The 19,156-nt window shown below is 43.8% G+C and overlaps 1 protein-coding gene across 12 annotated transcripts in view; it reads left to right on the top strand.

Moving 5' to 3' along the window:
- Window positions 1-748: 748 nt before the first annotated feature.
- PASD1 (PAS domain containing repressor 1) overlaps window positions 749-19,156 on the top strand; it is a 126,129-nt gene continuing 107,721 nt past the window's right edge. For 5 of the 12 annotated variants that reach the window (XM_079765894.1, XM_079765896.1, XM_079765904.1 and 2 more), the window contains exon 1: window positions 2,567-3,018. The gene's annotated coding sequence lies outside the window, so the exon portion shown is untranslated. Of the gene's footprint in view, window positions 798-2,566; window positions 3,019-5,325; window positions 5,406-10,931; window positions 11,015-19,156 lie in introns of those variants that run through there. The other 7 variants (XM_079765897.1, XM_079765899.1, XM_079765898.1 and 4 more) reach the window with 7 other exon arrangements.

Raw genomic sequence — 19,156 nt, 5'->3', positions numbered from 1 at the left:
CCCCCAACACTTGGGTCTGATGCTGAAAAACCCTGTATGGTCCCTACCTTCTGTGAGCTGCCAGACAGTTGACATAACTCTGAACCCAGCTAGGAGAGGCATGGAAGAGCAGGCACTCTTAGGGCCAAGCAAACTTTGGAAAAGTGAGAAATATGTCATGGCTAGCACAGAGGCGGTACCATCACAGGAGGCAGGAGACATAAAGCTGGAAAGGAGACCTTGGGTTAGACTGAGGAGGCAAAGAGGAACTAACATGTATCAAGTCCACTATTTGCCCGACAAAGGGAAACACCCCTACCCCTGGTTTTGATGGCTGAAGAGGTCAGACAAAGCCAGAACAGTTAAAAAAAACATTGCCACAGTCTAGCCCAGAGGCCTATACTAGAGGCCAAGAATAGGGACTCCAACTGAAACTGACTGGAGTGCACTGTTCATATGGGAGGATTCTTGTACCTAGTATATTTATTTCCTTATCAAGAACTTGCTGGAGAGTTGCTTATAGTTTGGGAGGTAGAAACACTAATAACCTGGCTATGCATGGGCATGCACATACCAAGTATCCATGGGAGAGATGGCTTAGATTCTAATAAGAGGAAAAGATGACTTCAATGGCACAGAGCCAGGGGACTCTGGTCAACTTGAACCTGGGTGTTTCCTGTTGCAGATGCCTCAGGAGCATGTCCTTCTGTTCTTTCTTTTAACACACACACACACACACACACACACACACACACACACACACAACATTATAAAAGGATGTGTAACTCAGGATCAGCCAGATGGAAGGAATGCATAGGGTAAGGTATGGGGGAAAGGGGACCTCCTTGGCTATGTTTATTTCTAATTATTTTATTTAATGCAATTGTAAATGGAATTGTTATGTCTTCTTGAATTGATTCTTTTTTATTATGAAATGTTACTCTATCTCTGGCAATATTATTGCTCTGCAGTCTATTTTGTCTAATATTAATATAGCCATCTCTCTTTCTTATGATTAGAATCTTCATGATATCTAATTTTTCATCCTTTTACTTTTAACCTCTTTTCATCTTTACATTTAAATGCATTTCCTGTAGACATTAGTAAAGTTCAGCTTGCTTTATTTCTTCAGTCTGACAATCCTTATCTTTTAACTGAGGTTTTTAGGCTATTTTTATTTAATGTAATCATTGATATGTTTTAGTTTAAGTCTGTTTTCCTATTTGTTGGAGATTTAAGAAGAGCTTTAGGAACCTGTTCACTCTCTATTACAAAGCAAATTTTTGTGGGGGAAAAGTACATATGGACATGTTAAAGTGGGAGCAGCCAGGGCTTCTCATCTATCCCTCAAATCCTGGACAACCCTTCCCACAGGAATCAATGGGCATCAGTGTCCTCAATAAGGAAGTGCTATGTTACATTAACCTGGCTAACACTGCTCCCCCTCCCCCCACCCTGGTGATTCTTTTTTTAAAATTCTTTTTTAATCCTCACTCGAGAATATGTTTATTGATTTGAGAGAGAGAGAACAATGTGAGAGAGAAACATTGACTGGTTGCCTCCTATACACACCATGACTGGGGATTAAATTCTAAACCTAGGTATGTGCCCTGTATGGGGCAATGCCCCAACTAACTGAGCCACACCGCCTAAGGCTCTGGTGATTCTTGAGACCCTGCAGGACCCAAGTCATGTGCCTGCCGGAACCTCTTTTAGAGGCTGATCCACACAAGTGGCCAGCCTAGGACACACACTGTGGAATTTCCTAAAATCACTCAAAGATGCACAAACTCCAAACAAGTAGTGGCTGGCCTGGGTGTCCTGTACATCTTGCTACCTGGCCCTAAGACTGGAAGCTAGTTTCAGTTCACAGCATAGCCTCTCCCAGCTACTTCTGAGTGCAGCATAGGCAGCTACCAAGCACCCATCACTTTGTAGCTCCTACCAGGTGACCCTGGGGCCAGACACAGGGCATAGCTGACATTGACTTGCACAACAGGCCCTCCCCAAAAGCCCCAGGACCAACACACCTAGTAGCCAGACTCAGATCACACCAGACCACCACACAAATGACACACCAAAAGGGTGGACTGTGTAGGCACCAAAGGCCTGCTAAAGTGAATCACACTCCATGGGGTCAGCTCCCGTACAACATCTTGTCTGCTGTAGTCATGGCCAGTCCTCACAGCCAGTCAACCTGAGGGTCAATCCCATTCACTAACCTACCAACAGCAATCAAGGATCAACTACAACATGAGAGCACACACAACCCGTACCAAGGGCACCCTTGGTGCACTTGGCTCAGGTGAACAGGGAGACTGTGCCACTGGGACCCACAGGACACTTGCCACATAAGACCACTCTGCCAAGACTGGGAGATGTAGCAGAAGACTATATTTCATTCAGGTAGACCACTATATACTAATATCATACCAGGAAAAATGGGGGGCTTTTAATGGAAACAAAAATTACATGTTGATCAGTATATTTCAGATGTAGTAGAAATATTACCATACCTCCACAGAATGAACTGGAGATGAATAAGGTTGTGGGTGTCTGGACAAGCCAATGGTGACTTGATGTTTATTTTGTGCAAGTGTGTTCTCTTTTCCTTTAAGAAATGTGAAAAGGAGATACTTATCTCCTTTGGGGACTAACCAAACAACTGGCAGTCTGATGACCATGCAGAGGTAAAACCTTACATCTTTTGGAGATTTCCATGGTATTTTGGGGATTGCTGTAGAGACTACTCATAACTGCCTTTCCTTTGCTGAGGAGTTCCTGATCTTCTCTAAGAAAGACCAGAGGTAAGATGGTACCTCCAAGTAAGATAAGAAAAGTCTTAGGTGGAAGTCCTTGAGTCCTGCCTGCTGTGTTCCAGGGGGATGGACATCTGGAAGCCCTCCTTGCCTTTGTTGAATATTTCATAGTGATTCCTGATGGTAATTACAGCCCCACCGACCAGGACCTCCTACCTGCCAGTTCCAGCGCCAGACACTTTGTAGGCATCATCACATTGAATCCTCCCACATCTAGGAGGCAGGTATTATTTATTATTTGGTGCATTGTCCAGAGGGCACCATGGCTTCAGAGACATTAATTACATTCTTCAAAACTGGCCAGGATTTATACTTAAGCCCAAACTCTTTTTGCTCTGCTTCGCTGCTGCTAATCTCTCTGCTTTTGGGGGTGAGTCGAGCCTTGTTTCTAAGGAAGCTTGGCTAATAGTTATTAGTGTTAGTGCATTTACTAATCAATCTCTCTTGAATATTGCCTCTGACAACTCAGTACAAATTACATAATTAAAATAAATTAATGCTGATGCTGTGCTCTACAAACAATTAGTATTACATTCAGGGTGGGACAAAGTAGGTTTACAGTTGTTTATATGGAAAATGATACAATAATTAATAAATAATAATACAATAATAAACTCTAATTTGCATACTCAAAACTGTAAACCTACTCTTGCCCCACCCTGTATATGCATAATATCACTACTCCCTTGTAGGTAATATGGCATTGAAAGAACTGATTTAAGGACAAGAAGAAATTGAGAGTTGGGGAAGATGGGACCTAGCTTCTCTGACCCTTATGCAAAATTGTGGTTTAGGATTTTGGAAGTGTTACATAAATCCCTGCCTCACTGAAAAACGTTTTGCTTTATCATTTCCTGGTTATTTCAGATGTCATACCATGCTGAAGCTTTTAAATGTAGTAATTAGACTTTGTGATGCCTGAAGGCTGTAATACTGCTACAGGAATCATTATGTTTTAAAATGAGTCCCTCCTGAAACTGAGTTTAGGAGCTTCATTTTAAACTCCATAAAAGTTTAGAATTTTATCTTTAATTTTAGTATGAAGAAAAGAATACATCCAATGACTACTCCTCAGAGTGGTCCACACCCCTCCAGCTTTATTGAGGTGTGATTGACAAATAAAATTATATATATTTAAGGTGTACAATGTAGTGTTTTGATATGTGTATATATTGTGAAATGATTGAGTGGTCCATTATTGAAATCAGAAGGATTGTGCAGGACAGCGATTTTCAACCAGTGTGCCACAAGAATTATTAAAATATTTAATACCTGACTAGTCAGAGGCATTGACTTCTTTCCCCTTAGATTATCAAATTAAAAACTGACTAGAGCCAACACAACAGCCGTTTGATGTGACCGAGTCAAAATTGTATCTATTTTTTTTTGTCAAATTGGAAAAAATATATTTATGGTGTGCTGAAGAATTTTAGTAATTAGTTTATGTGCACCATGAGATGAAAAATATTGAAAACTGCTGATAGAAAGTTTTGGAGCCCTTTCTGTGACACATCCTCTTGTCCGAGGGGCAAGAGTTGTCACTATTATGAATAAAATTTAATATTAATTATGTTGTTAAATTAATATTCACTTTATTCATTCCTGAGTGCTGGATCAGAATTAAAGTTGGTTTTAGATCTTTAAATTCATTGAAGGTCTTTTTAACTTGTCACAAGATTGATTTGAGAAAATAACATTTAGTTAAATCTATTCCATAATGAAGATTATTCAGTTCTGGAGTGGTTGAGGGATGTTGTGGAATTGTCTTACCCGGGGGTGTTTAGAAACAGACTTAAGGAGTCAAATGGTGTAATGTAGGTCAACCCTGAAAAGCTCTGGTGGATAGACCTTCAGGAAAAAGCAGGGGCACAGGGCAGATTAGAAAGTATGAAAGAAAGCTGGCCTTTCTGTTGGGATTGCCATGCTTAAGGAGATAGCGTTAAGGGGCAACACCCAGCGGTACCTCTCCCTTAGATCTCTTGTGTTCCGGGCACAACTGAATTTTGCACTGCTGAGCGGCAACCAGCCCGCAGGACTTGATACTTAATTTGATACTTAATTGCAGACAACAATTTAGCACCCTTCCGGCTACAACCCCCTTTTTGAACAGGGTGAGATCTGAGCTTTTTTTAGTTCCACAACGGAGCCCAGATTGGACTCAAAAGAACCTCAGCTTCTGGCTCTGCACCCCTCATAAGGTATTGTTCAGCTATGGACACTAGTGTCCGGGCATCCAAGAAGGGCAGAGGGCCTGGATTTAAGTGGAACATTGTTACTCAGCCAGCTAAGGGCTGCAAGGGACCCCTGCACCTTAGTGCCGGAAGTGGTCTCGGGGGACCTTAACACCTCAGGCTCTCGGTGGAAGGGCTTCATTCCGTTGGTCGAAGCTTCGACCGTTGGTGGTTCTGAGGAGTGAGTCAGAAGCAACGGTTGGTCCTAAAACCCTCAGGGCTTTCAGCGAGGATTTGGGGGGGCAAGAAGGAGCTTGAGAGCTTCCTTTAAGACCCCCCCCTTCTCCCCGACTCCAAGCCCCCGGCTCACGGTGGACCTTCGAAGAGGGTGACCGCAGTTAGACTGGGCCGCGACGGATGCGAAGGCTTCTCTGAGGTAAAAGGCCTTGGGTGGTGTGGAATCATTTTGCCTTTGCTGCCTGAAAACTGCTGATAGAAAGTTTTGGAGCCCTTTCTGTGACACATCCTCCTTGTCTGAGGGACAAGGGTTGTCACTATTATGAATAAGATTTAATATTAATAATGTTGTTAAATTAATCTTCACTTTATTCATCCCTGAGTGCTGGGTGGGAATGAAAGGGTCCCCTCAGAGAGACGTCTCCTGGGGCCCGCGTCTCCCTGAGCACCCCGGTGGTGGGAGAACTGGTTGGGAGGACCGTGGGGGTGGGCCCGGTGGGAACTCGCTGTTTGGAAGCCTCTATAAGACTGCCATCGCAGGTGGCACTGGAGGAGGCATCCTTTGCCTCTGGAAATTTCGAGAAAGGTCCTAGCGTCAGCATAAACCTCAAGAACAGATTGTATGTTACAAGTCATTATGTTTACTTTATAAACATGTTTCAATTTTTGATAGTATGTATAAACTCTCTGCTGTGAAAGATGACTCCTGCACACTCCTCCCCCCTCCCCTCTCCTCTAAAACTTCTTTTACAATGTAGCACCCGGTACTGTTACTATTTATAATCCCGCAGTTGTTTGATTCTGTTTCAAGAACAGATTTTTGAGGGAAGGGAGCGGGTAGCTAAGGTACCATTTCGCAAAGCGAGGGAGGAGCTGAGGCGCCATTTTGCGAAGGCGGCAGCCGTTTTCAATTCGAGGCTTAACCGCCATTTTGTAGAGGTAGCCGTTGGTCACTGTGAATTCGCAGTTTGTCCAGTTTTGAAGGCCGTGTTGCAAGTGGGGATTTTCAAAGGATCCACTTGAGATCTTTTTTTGTTTGTTTGTTTTCTTTTGTTTCAAATGATAAAAATTAGCGGTTGTGATGTGTACCTGAGAGTTTGGGGAAAAGCCTTTGTGGTTTGTAGAAGCATTTGTTAAATGTTTTTCTTGTGTTTAAGTTGATTATTTCTGAAACTGTTCTTTCTTTGAGGAATATAGTCCAATTGGGTGAGAGAGGGAAGGAATTTGTTAAGTTCGCAATTCTTTTTCTGTCAATAAAAGAAAGAATGCTGGTTGCGGTTCAATCGTCGCCCCTCCCATCCCCACCCCATTGCGGCCAGCCTGTGGGAAGCAACCAATCAATGAGTAGACAATCGATCCTTTGCCCTCGCGTCCTCACCTCCTCTCACCTTCATTTCCTTGCCCCCTCGCCCCTTTGCCCTCACCCCTTGCCTTCTCATGCTCTTGCCCTCTCGTCCTCTTGCCCCCTCACCCTCACCCCATCGCCCTTTCATGTTTATACCTTCTTGCCCTCATCCCCTCGCCCTCTCGCCCTCTCGCCCTTGCCCCCTTACCCCCTTGCCCCTTTGCCCTCTCATTCTCTTGCCCTCTCCTCTTGCCCCTTGCCCTCACCCCGTCGCCCTCGCATGTTCTTGCCTTCATCCCCTCGCCCTCACCCTTGCTCCCTTTCCCCTTTGCCCTCTCATTCTCTTGCCCTCACCCTTGCCCTCATCCCCTCGACCCCTCGCCCCCTCGCCCTCACCCTCACGCCCTCGCCCTCGCCTTGCCCCCTTGCCCCCTTGCCCCTTTGACCTCTCATTCTCTTACCCTCTCGTCTTGCCCCTTGCCCCCACCCCGTGGCCCTCTCATGTTCCTGCCTTCTTGCCCTCATCCCCTCGCCCTCTCACCCCCTCGCCCTCTCTCCCCCTCTCCCTCTTGCCCTCACCCTTGCCCCTTTGCCCTCTCATTCTCTTGCCCTCACCCCATTCACCCTCTCATGTTCTTGCCTTCTTGCCCTCATCCCCTCGCCCTCGTGCCCCCTCTCCCTCTCGCACTCTCTCCCTTGCCCTTACCCCCTTGCCCCTTTGCCCTCTCATTTTCTTGCCCTCACCCTGTTGCCCTTTCATGTTCTTGCCTTCTTGCCCTCATCCCCTCGCCCTCTCACCCTTGCTCATGCCCCTTTGTCCTCTCATTCTCTTGCCCTCTCCTCTTGCCCCTTGCCCCCACCCCATCGCCCCCTCATGTTCTTGCCTTCTTGCCCTCATCCTTTCGCCCCCTCACTGTCTCCCTCCTTGCTCCCTCACCCTCTCGCCCTCGCCCTCGCCCCCTTGCCCTCTAATACTCTTGCCCCCTCCTCCTCTTGCCCCCTTGCCCCCTCACCCTTTCACCCTCTCATGCTCTTGCCTTCTTGCCCCCTCACCCCCGCAGGTCTATCTAAAAAAAAACCAATGGGGAAAATATCCTCGGTGAGGATTAGCAACAATAACAAAAGGCATGTTCTGAACCTGGTTGGGGGAGGGCAATTGTGGCTTTTAACTCTTCTATGAAGTTAAAAAATTAAATTGAGTTTTTATTTAATAATTGGACCAGATGAAATCAATGTATAGCTAGAAAAATTTAATGAGTTATTTTATCAATGGTCCTTAATTTTGCTGTGTTATTGGCAAACATGTAGTAGCTTTCTTCTATAAATTCAAATTCCACTTGAAAATAATAACAATTTATAATTCTGAAAGTAAAACCACCATGAAGCCATGTGCTAGGGATTTTAAAATGGAAATATCCAAAAGAAAAAGACATGGTTGTGAAATGTGATCAGTTCTTAAATATTTGAAAACACGCTAGGATAAATTTTTAAAATTAAATTTATCCGGTGACACTAGTTAATAAAATTATATAGGTTTCAAGTGTATAATTCTATAATAGATTCTATATACATTGAATTGTGTGTTTCCCACCCAAATTCCTTGCTGCTTTTAATGGAATGAACTCTTGCTTTGATCCACTTATTCTCACTTATTTCAAACTTAGTTACTTGACCCTGAATATCACGACCAAGGGAGATTTTCAAGCTGAAATTCTATCCCAGATGATGATAGGACCTCTTAGCAGGGTCCTTCTTCTCTCACCCAGGGCTGCAGCTGTACAAAGGAGAAAATGTAATTTCCTGGGTAGTCATAAATTCCTTCTGTATTATAAAATTAAGCAATTCTGCAGTCAAATAGGTAGTCAGTATAATTACTTTAGAAGGCATTAACAATGATCACATTCAGAAATAAGTACCGGTCCGCTGACCACCGCTTGGTCCGCGAGGCCCGAAGGGTTGGCGTCCGCTGAACTAAAGTACTTGCTCTAGAAAATAGTCCAGTTATGTCTGAAGTACGTAGGTTTGTTTTGCTTATTTATTTCTCTGCCCGTTCTAGAAGAAAAGCACTGAGATGAAGCCACACCAAGGCAGCAAAAGAGGGATGACCCTTTCCATTAAACTCCAGGCAATAGGTGGAAAGCATTTGACTAATGTGTTTGAAAAGTACTTGGGTCAGATATGTGAAAAAACCTTTGGGAAACCCTCACCCCCACCTCCACCTCCCATCAGTCATTAAACACAGACAACTCTGCCTCTGAACATGGCCAGCTCTGACAGGTTTAGCACTTGGGGGAAGGGAAAGGAATTGGACCCTTCTTCCGAATCAGCCAAGGGCAGGTGTAGGGTCTGCCCTACCCTTCCCTGCCCCACCTAGCCAGGACCATTGTGTGCAAATTTGTTTGCAGAGCAATTCATAAGTACCAAGATTTTCGAATGATAAGAATGAGAGGGACTAAAATTCTCTTACTCCTCTTAAATTAAGTGAAAGATTTTTAGGTTTATGTGGTAAAGTTGTGGGTAAAGCAGTTGGTTAATGGTGGTAAAACAAAAACAAAAAAATATGATAAAAGCATAGTTTAATTCTTCTGGTTTTAGCTTCTACTCAAATTTCATTCAACACACATTCCCATTGTTACAGGTGCTCTTGGAGCTGGGGATTAGGGAAAAGCCAGTGGGAATAAAAACTGCTTCCTGGGAGCCTACAGGCTAAAGGGGCAGAAAGACTTGGAAATGAATCATTGTATCTCCAAAGTGTTTACGTTGTGCTTGAATTTGTGACTTAGTATCTTTGGTATTGCAGAAGAGGGAGAGACTGACTTATCCTGGGGGATGGGCTTCAGCACATCTTTCTTAAAGAGGAGGATTTAGATTGGGCTTTGAAGGATGAGTTCCATATCCCTAAAAGGAGAAGGCAGAGGGAAGGGCACGCATCAACAGAAACAAGGAGGAGCGAAGAAGCATGACATTTTCCAAAGCAGGAGGTGGTCACTGGAGGGTGGCTAGTCCTGTAGCCTTTGTAGGAGGAGACAGCATCTGATGGAAGGGACATTTTGAGGAAATGTCTTTCATTTCTTGGACAATAGGGAGCCATGACAGGATTTTAAGAAAGAATGAGATTACATCCCACATGTGATGGGAGGTAGACTCATCAGGACTTGCTGGGATGGTTGGATTTGGGGCGATGAAGAAGGGGAGCTGCCAAGAATAAACCCGCAGCTTTCTGACTTGTGTGTCTAGTTCCACTCACTAAGATGGGGGTACCCAAAGAAGCATGAGCAGATTGGGCAAGTTTCATTTTGAACCAGAATGTGAGGTGTGGGTGAGACATCTAGGGAAACACACACACACACACACACACACACACACACACACACACACACACACAAAACAAAAACAAAAATAAAAAACAAAACAAAACAAAACCAAACCTGGATGTGCAGCCAGGGACAGAATGCAAGGGAGCAGCCTGTGCTTAAAATAAAGACCCAGAGTCATGGAGGTTTTGCTTTGTCAGAGGCTTCTATGGATTTTTGGTACCTACCCACTGCAGCCATAAAAAGCTGCTATGTCTCCTGTCATACCCATGTTACTTGTGCTATGTCTGAATGTTGATAGTTGCAAGCTGTGTGTGACAAAGGCCCCCACTGGGTTTTTTTTAAGTGACAATCCTAGAACATCAGTCTCTGGAAAGACAAGAGCTAAACAATTGTCAGTTTTTAAAATAAGACAAACATAGGCCTCCCAAATTACACTCTATAAAGAAACTATATTTTCCAGTTGTCCTTTATAAAGAGCTTAAGATCTCTGTAAGGCTTTTCCCAAAGACTACATAAATATTAAATGAACTGATAAACATTGTTTATGAGAGAGAGAGAGAGGATATTGTTCTTGTTATTTGATCCATATTTATGGAGTATGTGTCCTGACCTGAATCTACCTAATGTCCCACTAGGGAAGGATGTTTTGGAGGTTGATGAGGTTTTTTTTTCTGTTTCTGTTTCTAACAATTAAGCACATTGTTTAAGTAACAGGTTGTTCTTTGATTATAGTTTGTTCATGACCACCAATAAATATATCCCATATTTAAATATACAAGTCATACTTTTGGGAGGACAGTAGTTAAGGACAGTCATATCTTTCATATGCTAATACCTTGGATCAAGACATACTAAATATTACACCATCAAACTAATAATTTAGCTTTGGAAATTAAAGAATAAATTTGTGTATTTGATTAGTGTTCTCTCTGCATTGATATTTAATTATAATATATGTATGCACACAGTGTTCCAAGGTATTTCCTTTTTGTTTTAATTTTTGACAATGTTTTACTTGTTGTTGCAGTATTTGTTGAATTCATGAATGCTATTGTTTTCCAGGAGAAAGCCACCTAAGAGGTGTTGAACTCCCAGTGTGTTATCATGCTGTTTGTCTCCTTGTTAATGTGAACCTTAACATTCAAGGTTAGGTCAACCTTATTTGAGATACTCACAAATACATGGGTGTGCAATGCATCTTAGACTTTCCATTGAAGTTCCTCTTCTTTATGGTATCTGACCTCCTGAGAGTGACTATGGGGTTGAGCAGTCAAGGATTAGAACCATTTTACAGGTACTCAGAGAGACGAGGTCACACAGCTACTGCAGAGCTGGGACAGGATCCCAAGCATTTTGCCTTCAATAATATTGTTGATTTCCATAGTTTTGCAACTTCCACTAGATAAGCCAATGGGTTAATAATTTTTTAAGTGTGGATTAAAGTATATTATATATATATACACACATATATATGTATGTGTGTGTGTGTATATATATATATATATATATATATATATATATCCTCTCTAATAAAAGAGTAATATGCAAATTAGCCATCACTCTGCTACATAAGCCACGCCCACCACCAAAGCCATGCCCATCAGCCAATCAGGGTGAGTATGCAAATTAACCCCAACCAAGATGGCTACCAGAAGGGAGACTTGGGTTTCCCGGGCAACAGAGGACACCAAGCTTTCCACACACTCTGGCGGGCCCAGGCCTCCACTCAAGGCTACAAAGTTTCAATTATAGAAGGTAAACAAATCCAAACAGAAATGATGGCTGCCATGGATGGAGCAGGAGGCTTGGCTCCACTCCAGGCTACAAAGTTTCAATTGTAGAAGGTAAATAAATTCCAGATACCAGGGCCTCTGCTTGGGTCGCCAGGGGCGTGGCTGGCCTGCAAACCACCACAGGCCCCTTGCCCAGGCCTCTCCATGCCCCAAGGGATCCCCACCCTGATCTAGGACACCCTTCAGGGCAAAACAGCTGGTCCCCACCCCAACCAAGATGGCTACCAGAAGGGAGGCTTGGGTTTCCCCGGCAACAGAGGAAGCCAAGCTTTCCACACACTCTGGCGGGCCCAGGCCTCCACTCAAGGATACAAAGTTTCAATTATAGAAGGTAAACAAATCCACGGATCAAGCAGGAGGCTTGGCTCCACTCCAGGCTACAAAGTTTCAATTGTAGAAAGTAAATAAATTCCAGATACCAGGGCCTCTACTTGGGTCCCCAGGGGTGTGGCTGGCCTGCAAACCACCACAGGCCCCTTGCCCACGCCTCTCCATGCCCCAAGGGAACCCCACCCTGATCCAGGACACCCTTCAGGGCAAACCAGCTGGTCCCCACCCATGCACCAGGCCTCTATCCTATCTAATAAAAGAGTAATATGCAGATTGACCATCACTCCAACACACAAGATCAGGATAGCTGCCCCTATGTGGTCAAAGATCCTGCCCCCAGGTGGACACAAGATGGCCACCACAAGATGGCCAGCAGGGGAGGGCAGTGGAGAGGGACCAGGCCTGCAAGGGAGGGCAGTTGGAGGCGATCAACCCTGCAGAGGAGGGCAGTTAGGGGTGACCAGGCCGGCAGAGGAGGGAAGTTGGGGGCAAACAGGCTAGCAGGGGAGCAGTTAGACATCAATCAGGCTGGCATGGGAGTGGTTAGGGGGTGATCAGGCTGGCAGGCAGAAGCGGTTAGGGGAAATCAGGAAGGCAGGCAGGCGAGCAGTTGGGAGCCAGCAGTCCTGGATTGTCAGAGGGATGTCTGGTGGGATCGGGCCTAAACGGGCAGTCGGACATTCCTCGTGGGGTCCCAGATTGGAGAGGGTGCAAGCTGGGCTGAGGGACACCCCCCCCGCCCCTGTGCACGAATTTCGTGCACCAGGCCTCTAGTGTGTGTATATATATATATATATATATATATATATATATATATATTTATATTTATATTTGAGACCCAGTGCAAGAATTCGTGCATGGTTAGGGTCCAGCCAGCCTGGCCCCAATCGGGGAGAATCAGGGCCAGGCCTTTCAGGAGGAGAAGGTGGGAAGTTGGCCGGCTGGCCACCCCTGATAGGTGCCCAATCCTGGCCGGATTGGCTCGGGGGAGGGGCTGTGGGTGATTGGCCAGTGGGCCCCACCCCCAATTGGTGTGTGGGGGGCCGATTGGGGGCAGAGCTGGCTGGGGAGAGGAGCTGCGGGCTGATCAGGGTGGTGGGGGCTGATCCGGGGTGGGGTCGGAGGTGGGGAGGAGCTGTGGGTGGTGGGCTGGCTGGCCCCGCCCCAGAATGGGGTTGGCGGCCTGAGGGAGGGGCCATGGGTGGTTGGCTGGCTGACCCTGCTCCTGATTGGAGTGGTGGGGCTGATCGGGGTGCAGCTTGCTGGGGGGAGGGGCTTCTGGAGGTTGGCCAGCTGGCCACGCCCCCTATTGGGGTAGGGGCTGGCAATCAGGGGTGGGGCCAGCTGGGGGGAGGGGCTCTGAACGGATCTGGGTGGTGGGGGCCCATCAGGGGTGAGGTCAGCTGGAGGAAGGGGCTGCAGGAGGTTGGCCTGACAGCCCTGCCTCCTGATTAGGGTGGGAGAGGCCAATCAGGGGCAGGGCGGCTGGGGGGAGGGGCCGTGGGCGGTTGGCCAGCTGGCCCCACCCCTGATCGGGCCAGTTGGCTGGCTGCAGTGGGCGTCATAGCAACTGGTCATTCTAGAACTTAGGGCATTATGGTCACTGGCTTTTTATATATAAAGATATATATTGGTTTGCTAGCCTCTAACTTTGTCTTCCATTTGGGAGAATGAACTTGTAAGGCAGTTGTTTTCTCGTATAAAGCAATAAGTATACTCCTTAGTATAGGCAATAAGTTGTGGGAGCTTCACTCTCTTCCTGAGGCTGAGTTAAGACCACTTTGAAACATCCCTGGATACTCTGCAGACAGAACTTAATAAAGGTTGTTTACTCTTTTGCCTTCTCTGGTATCAGTTCTATTTTCTGATCTTCTCAAGAAACCCAGGTTGTGAGTTGTGCGTTAAGGCATGGACCACACAGCACTTTGAAATGAGAAAGCTTTAAAGTAACAGACAGGATTTTGACCAGGAAATTGAAAGGTCTGTCTGTACAAAATGATTGTACTTTGAGGTGAAATTTACAAACAGTTAATCATCATGAAGAATCTGGAAACTCTCAGTAAGAGCTGTTTCATTTTTTCTATGCATTCCACAAGAAACAAGCTGGAACATTTTGTGTAAAGTGCCAACATATGTGATCACAGAAGGTATCTGAAGTGTATTGAGCAGAATATTGTAGTTGTCAGTGAGGGCATTTGAGTAGCCTTGCTTTAATGTGGCTATGTCTTAACCATAAGTATTGAGAAAAGGAATTGTGTGGGAGCAGGGGCTGAGAGTGGGATAGGGAGGAGAGGATCTGTCATAGGTGTAGCCAGGAGTCAGAAACAATTAAGGAGATCATTTTAAGTGAGGAGGTCCAGTCTTTCATTCAGGAAATGGAAGGTTTCTTTGGCTTCTACTTCTAATTTGAGAACTGTGTGGCTAATACATTGAGCACCTTTTTACTTTTTACTAAGGTGATGTCATTTTTTTTATCTTTCACGTGATATTGGCACATAATTCATATAGTGATCTTAAATTTTGTTGCATATGGATTTTTATTTGTGGACATGGCCCCTTTTAAAAATATTCAACATATTCTGGAGATAATTTCCCTGCTTTTTTGGATAAGGCAGCCTAGGGTATATGGAATCATGAAATAGGATTCAGGCAAACTGGTGTGTAGGTTGAGGAATTACCAGAAGACAAGGGAGCTAAAATAAGTTAGGAGAAACCACCTAATTTTGTAAGGGCTTGTTCCTCAGTTAAAAAATAGGGGTCAATTAGACTTGCCCTGTGAACTAACTGTGTTTACAGTTTTCACAGTTACATAAAAAATATTGGGAAGGAATCATCTGAAATGGTAATATTTACCACTGAGTGGTAGAATTATGTTGACACTAGAGGCCCAGTGTATGAATTCATACACTGATGGGGGCCAACCGGGGGCGTGATGGCTGGGGTGAGGGGCCACAGGCAGTTTGCTGTCCAGCCCTGCCCCTGATCGGGGTGGGGGTGCCCGCTCAGGGGCGGGGCCAACTGGGGCTAGGGGCTGCAGGTGTTCCTGTCGGTTTGCCTTTCAGTCAATTTGCATATTACCCTTTTATTATATAGGATTGTTTCCCTGTTCTATTTTGTAAATTTAACACTCTCAAAAATAGAAAAACGAAAATAAATTTGTTTTAAAAAAATGAAATTTCAAAAGAAGCAAGAAGCCTGGCTCTTTTCCAGCATTCTAATAGGAAATGATTATATAGTTCTACATAGTAGTGAAAGGTTTTTCATCTCTTTAGGAAGTATTGTAGGAAAGGGCTTTGTGGGAGCTCCCAGATCCCAAAGCCCCTTTCCTATGTGGAGGTTGGGCTCTGGGACGTTTGTCTTGAGTGGTGAACACCCAGCATGCAGCCAGGAACACTAGCAGAGGGCACTCCCTTAAGGAGCACCTTTTGGGTCCTGCCTCTTATTTGGTAAGCTGTGAGGCCTGTGGGCTGCCAGCTGCCTTAGCTTTACCAAAAGGAAGTGGTTCATTCATTCTTTTACTATGGGTTGTCAGCTGAATAAAGCAGCCCACCACAGCCTCTAAGACAAAAGTTCTCCTTTAGGATTAAACTGCCAGGTTAAAGAATGGTCCTTTCAGCACTGTGCAGCCTCAAATAGGGGCTTTACTCAACCAGCCACCTTTATGCAAATCCCTCTTCTTTGTCCAGAGTCTTGCCTCTCCTTCCAGCCCGCCCCGCCCGCCCCCCCCCCCCTCCCGCCAGAGGCAGCAGGGCTGGGAGGGAGATCAACCAGGTTAGATGTTTCTAGGTCAGGATAAGGTGACCAGATTTTAACATTGGTAAAGCAGGACACCATTGACGGGGGTGGGGGGGTGTGGGGGGGTGTTCTTGATTAAAAATTTTGTCTATATTGTAATCGCTTTTGGTTTTTTTAATAAAAGGAAATTCACTTCTTAGATCATCGTTGAATTTGCATCCTCTTTTCTTACTCATTATGTTAAAAATCTAAAAAAATAATTTAAAATTATATTATAAATTATTATATACATATTGCTTAAAAACACAGTAAGTGGGTACATAATTACATGAACATATTTTATTGTTTATAAATTAAATTAATTTGATTGTTATAAAGTAACTATATTTTAAAAATTATTTTAATTTTAATCCTATATTTCTTTCTAAATAATAACAATACTAACTTGTATTATTTTTCCTCTGAATTTGCCGTAACGTAAGTCGTAAGTGTCACTTTCAAGGCCGGTGCTAGACTTTTTGCCGCCGCTATAAAATATAAATAATACGAGTACTGTCTGATAAATTCAAGAAAATTTATGTATTTATGAATAAATAAATAAATTACTTACCTAAATTATCTGAATAGCTGAGTTGTAATGACATCACTTGTTTAACTAGCTTACTAGCATGCAGTACAATGTGTATCGTCTGAGAGACAGTTACAAAATGTTTTCATCGTTGCCAATCCCAAAAAATGCCATTGTTCATTAAGTCCAAACAATGGTGGTCGAATTCTAACTGATCAACAATGCGAACTTTGATAAGCAGTTCTCGATAATCAGTTCTCAACAATTATTTGTTATTATTAAAGTTTAACATTATAAAATTAACAAAAATAACATAAAACTCATATCCTGGCTAAATAGCCACATGGCCGCCGAAAACCGTATATTCCCTTCCCGTTCTCCCACCATTCCCTAGCTTGTTGTGCATTCTTTCCAAAAATCGGGACTTTTTTAAAACGCCACGGGAAGCAGGACAAATTGTTAAAAATTGGGACTGTCCTGCCAAAAGCGGGACATCTGGTCACCTTATTCTTGGAGGACAAGTGGAATAAAATGGTTTTGTAAATGGCATTGCTAATAAGTTGAACACTGGCAAAACCTTCTTGTGCTTAAGATATTTTTGGTAAAGAACAAATTATTCCTCAAATGGAACATATTGGAGTGGCACAGAGTTCAGGAGTGCTGAAATTGTTGTTCTTTGATGTTATGCAAAGTATCATATCCTTATCTGTTGTTTCCAATTCTCACTGTTTCATTTCTGATGCTGGGCTTCCTTGTTTTTATCTGGAGTGGAGAAGCTGTTTTTCTGTGCTTACCTCCTCACTTGCTTTGGCTCTCTTCTCTCTTCTGCTACTGCTTTTCTCCTCTGTCCTTCTAATTGAATATTTCCAGGGTTTTATCTTCTTGTCCTCAGGTCACTCTCATCATAGGGCACTCTAGTGATTACTTGAATTTCTTGGTCCACATGTCTTATAGCAAGGGTGGGGAGCCTTTTTTCTGCCAAGGGCCCACTTGGATATTTATAATGTCATTTGTGGGCCATACAAAATTACCAACTTAAAATTAGCCTGCTATATTTAGTCAAACATTTAATGAACTCACCCCTAATGCCTTGGCAGGGCCAGATCAAATGATTTTGAGGACCATACATTCCCCACCCCTATCTTATAGAATAATGGACTCTCCAAACTGGAAGAGATTTCCAAGTCATCTGTCCAACTATCTATCATGTCTTTATGGTCAAATTAATAATTGTCAGATATAGGGTAGGTTTTCCTGAATGTTTCATTGATGCCTCAATATGTAAAATAACCCTTAGCTGGTGGATTTTCTCTCCAGACTCTTCTATTATCAAGCTTCCCTTTAATAAAGAATAGCTCTGGCCTTTTGACCCTCGGCCACTTCAGCCCTTATTGTCCCCAGGCCCATAATGGTATCACATCCACCTCTTACTCATTGTCCCTTCTCATATTAGGAGGTCTCCTATATAGCATGTCTGATATCAATTTTCTCTTACAACTTTCTTTTCTTCTTTCCCCTACAACTACTTTTTAAACTCAAACATTTCTCAGCTTGTCTATTTGAGCTTCTTGCATCATCTTTCTCAAAAATGACCTGATCTTGTTAGTCCCTTCGCAGAAATTTGCAGTAGTGACCAGCTATCTTACAATTGAAATAGAACCCAGCCTGTCTGACTGCATTTATTTTCCCATTTGATTCCTATACTTCTCAACATTCCAGCTGCTCAGTGTAAAAAAAAAAAATTACAGTTATGTAACTCTTCTTTGAAATAATAATTATTATTTCTCTGTAGGTTTTTTAGCTTTACTAACAACGATGACAACAACACAATAAAAACAGTTGGCATAGTGCTTTGCCTATAGTAGATAACTATTTGGACATGAATAACTGAATAAGTAAATGGAAGCACTTGGGCTCCAAAGTATATACATCATTGCTTGCTTCATAATGGTGTCAAGTGACAAATCTTGTTAGAAGATATTTCTCAAGGTCAGAACGGTACCAAACAAGTAGTCCTAGATGCCAGTTACCAGTGGAATAAGCATTGTGCATGAGTGCTACCACAGGCACCCAGCTGAGTTCTTGCAGATGCTCTTGGGTTAATGTGAACCAAGGTCATCTGTTGAGGAATGACCATGATTCCCTTCACTGGATGCTTCTTTTTTTTTAAATCCTCACTCAAGGATATTTTCACCAATTTTAGAGAGAGAAGAGAGGGAGAGAGAGAGAAACATTGATGTCAGAGAGAAATGTCAATTAGTTGCCTCCCATATGAGCCCCAACCAGGAATCAAGCCCACAACCCAGGTATATGCCCTGACTGGTAATCAAAACTGCAACCCAGGTACGTACCCTGACTGGGAATCAAACCCACAACCCAGGCATGTGCCCTCACTGGGAATTTAACAGACAACCCAGGTATGTGCCCTGATCAGGAATCAAACCCACAACCTTTTTGGTGCACAGGATGACTCAAACAACTGAGCCACCTGGCAGGGTAAGTAGATGCTAAGCTTCTACTCTGTGTCAGGTGCTTGGGACAGGGAATAACGAGCCCAGATTCTGCCCTCATGCTCATGTTCTAGTGGGGGAGACTGACAAGGGCTTGGATAGTAATTACACATCCTAGAAAGTGACATCTCCTGAGATAGTGGTAGACAAAGAGCTCTGGAGGGCTCAGGAAGGAGAAATCTGTGGAGAGCATGCACAAGAGAGCATTCTACATGATTCTGATAAAACTGGGGAAAATGATGTCGTTTTGGATCCAAAACCATGTATACAGATCCCCAAATACCTTTAGGCCTCATAGATGGTGTGGAGTATGTTTGCCAAACATTAGAAACAGATTTCTATTTTAGGACCA

Source organism: Cnephaeus nilssonii (genome assembly GCF_951640355.1).
Source record: "Cnephaeus nilssonii genome assembly, chromosome: X".
NCBI classification, from domain to species: domain Eukaryota; kingdom Metazoa; phylum Chordata; class Mammalia; order Chiroptera; family Vespertilionidae; genus Cnephaeus; species Cnephaeus nilssonii.
The sequence above is the reverse complement of the archived record's forward strand: the minus strand, read 5'-3'. Positions and strand labels throughout refer to the sequence as shown.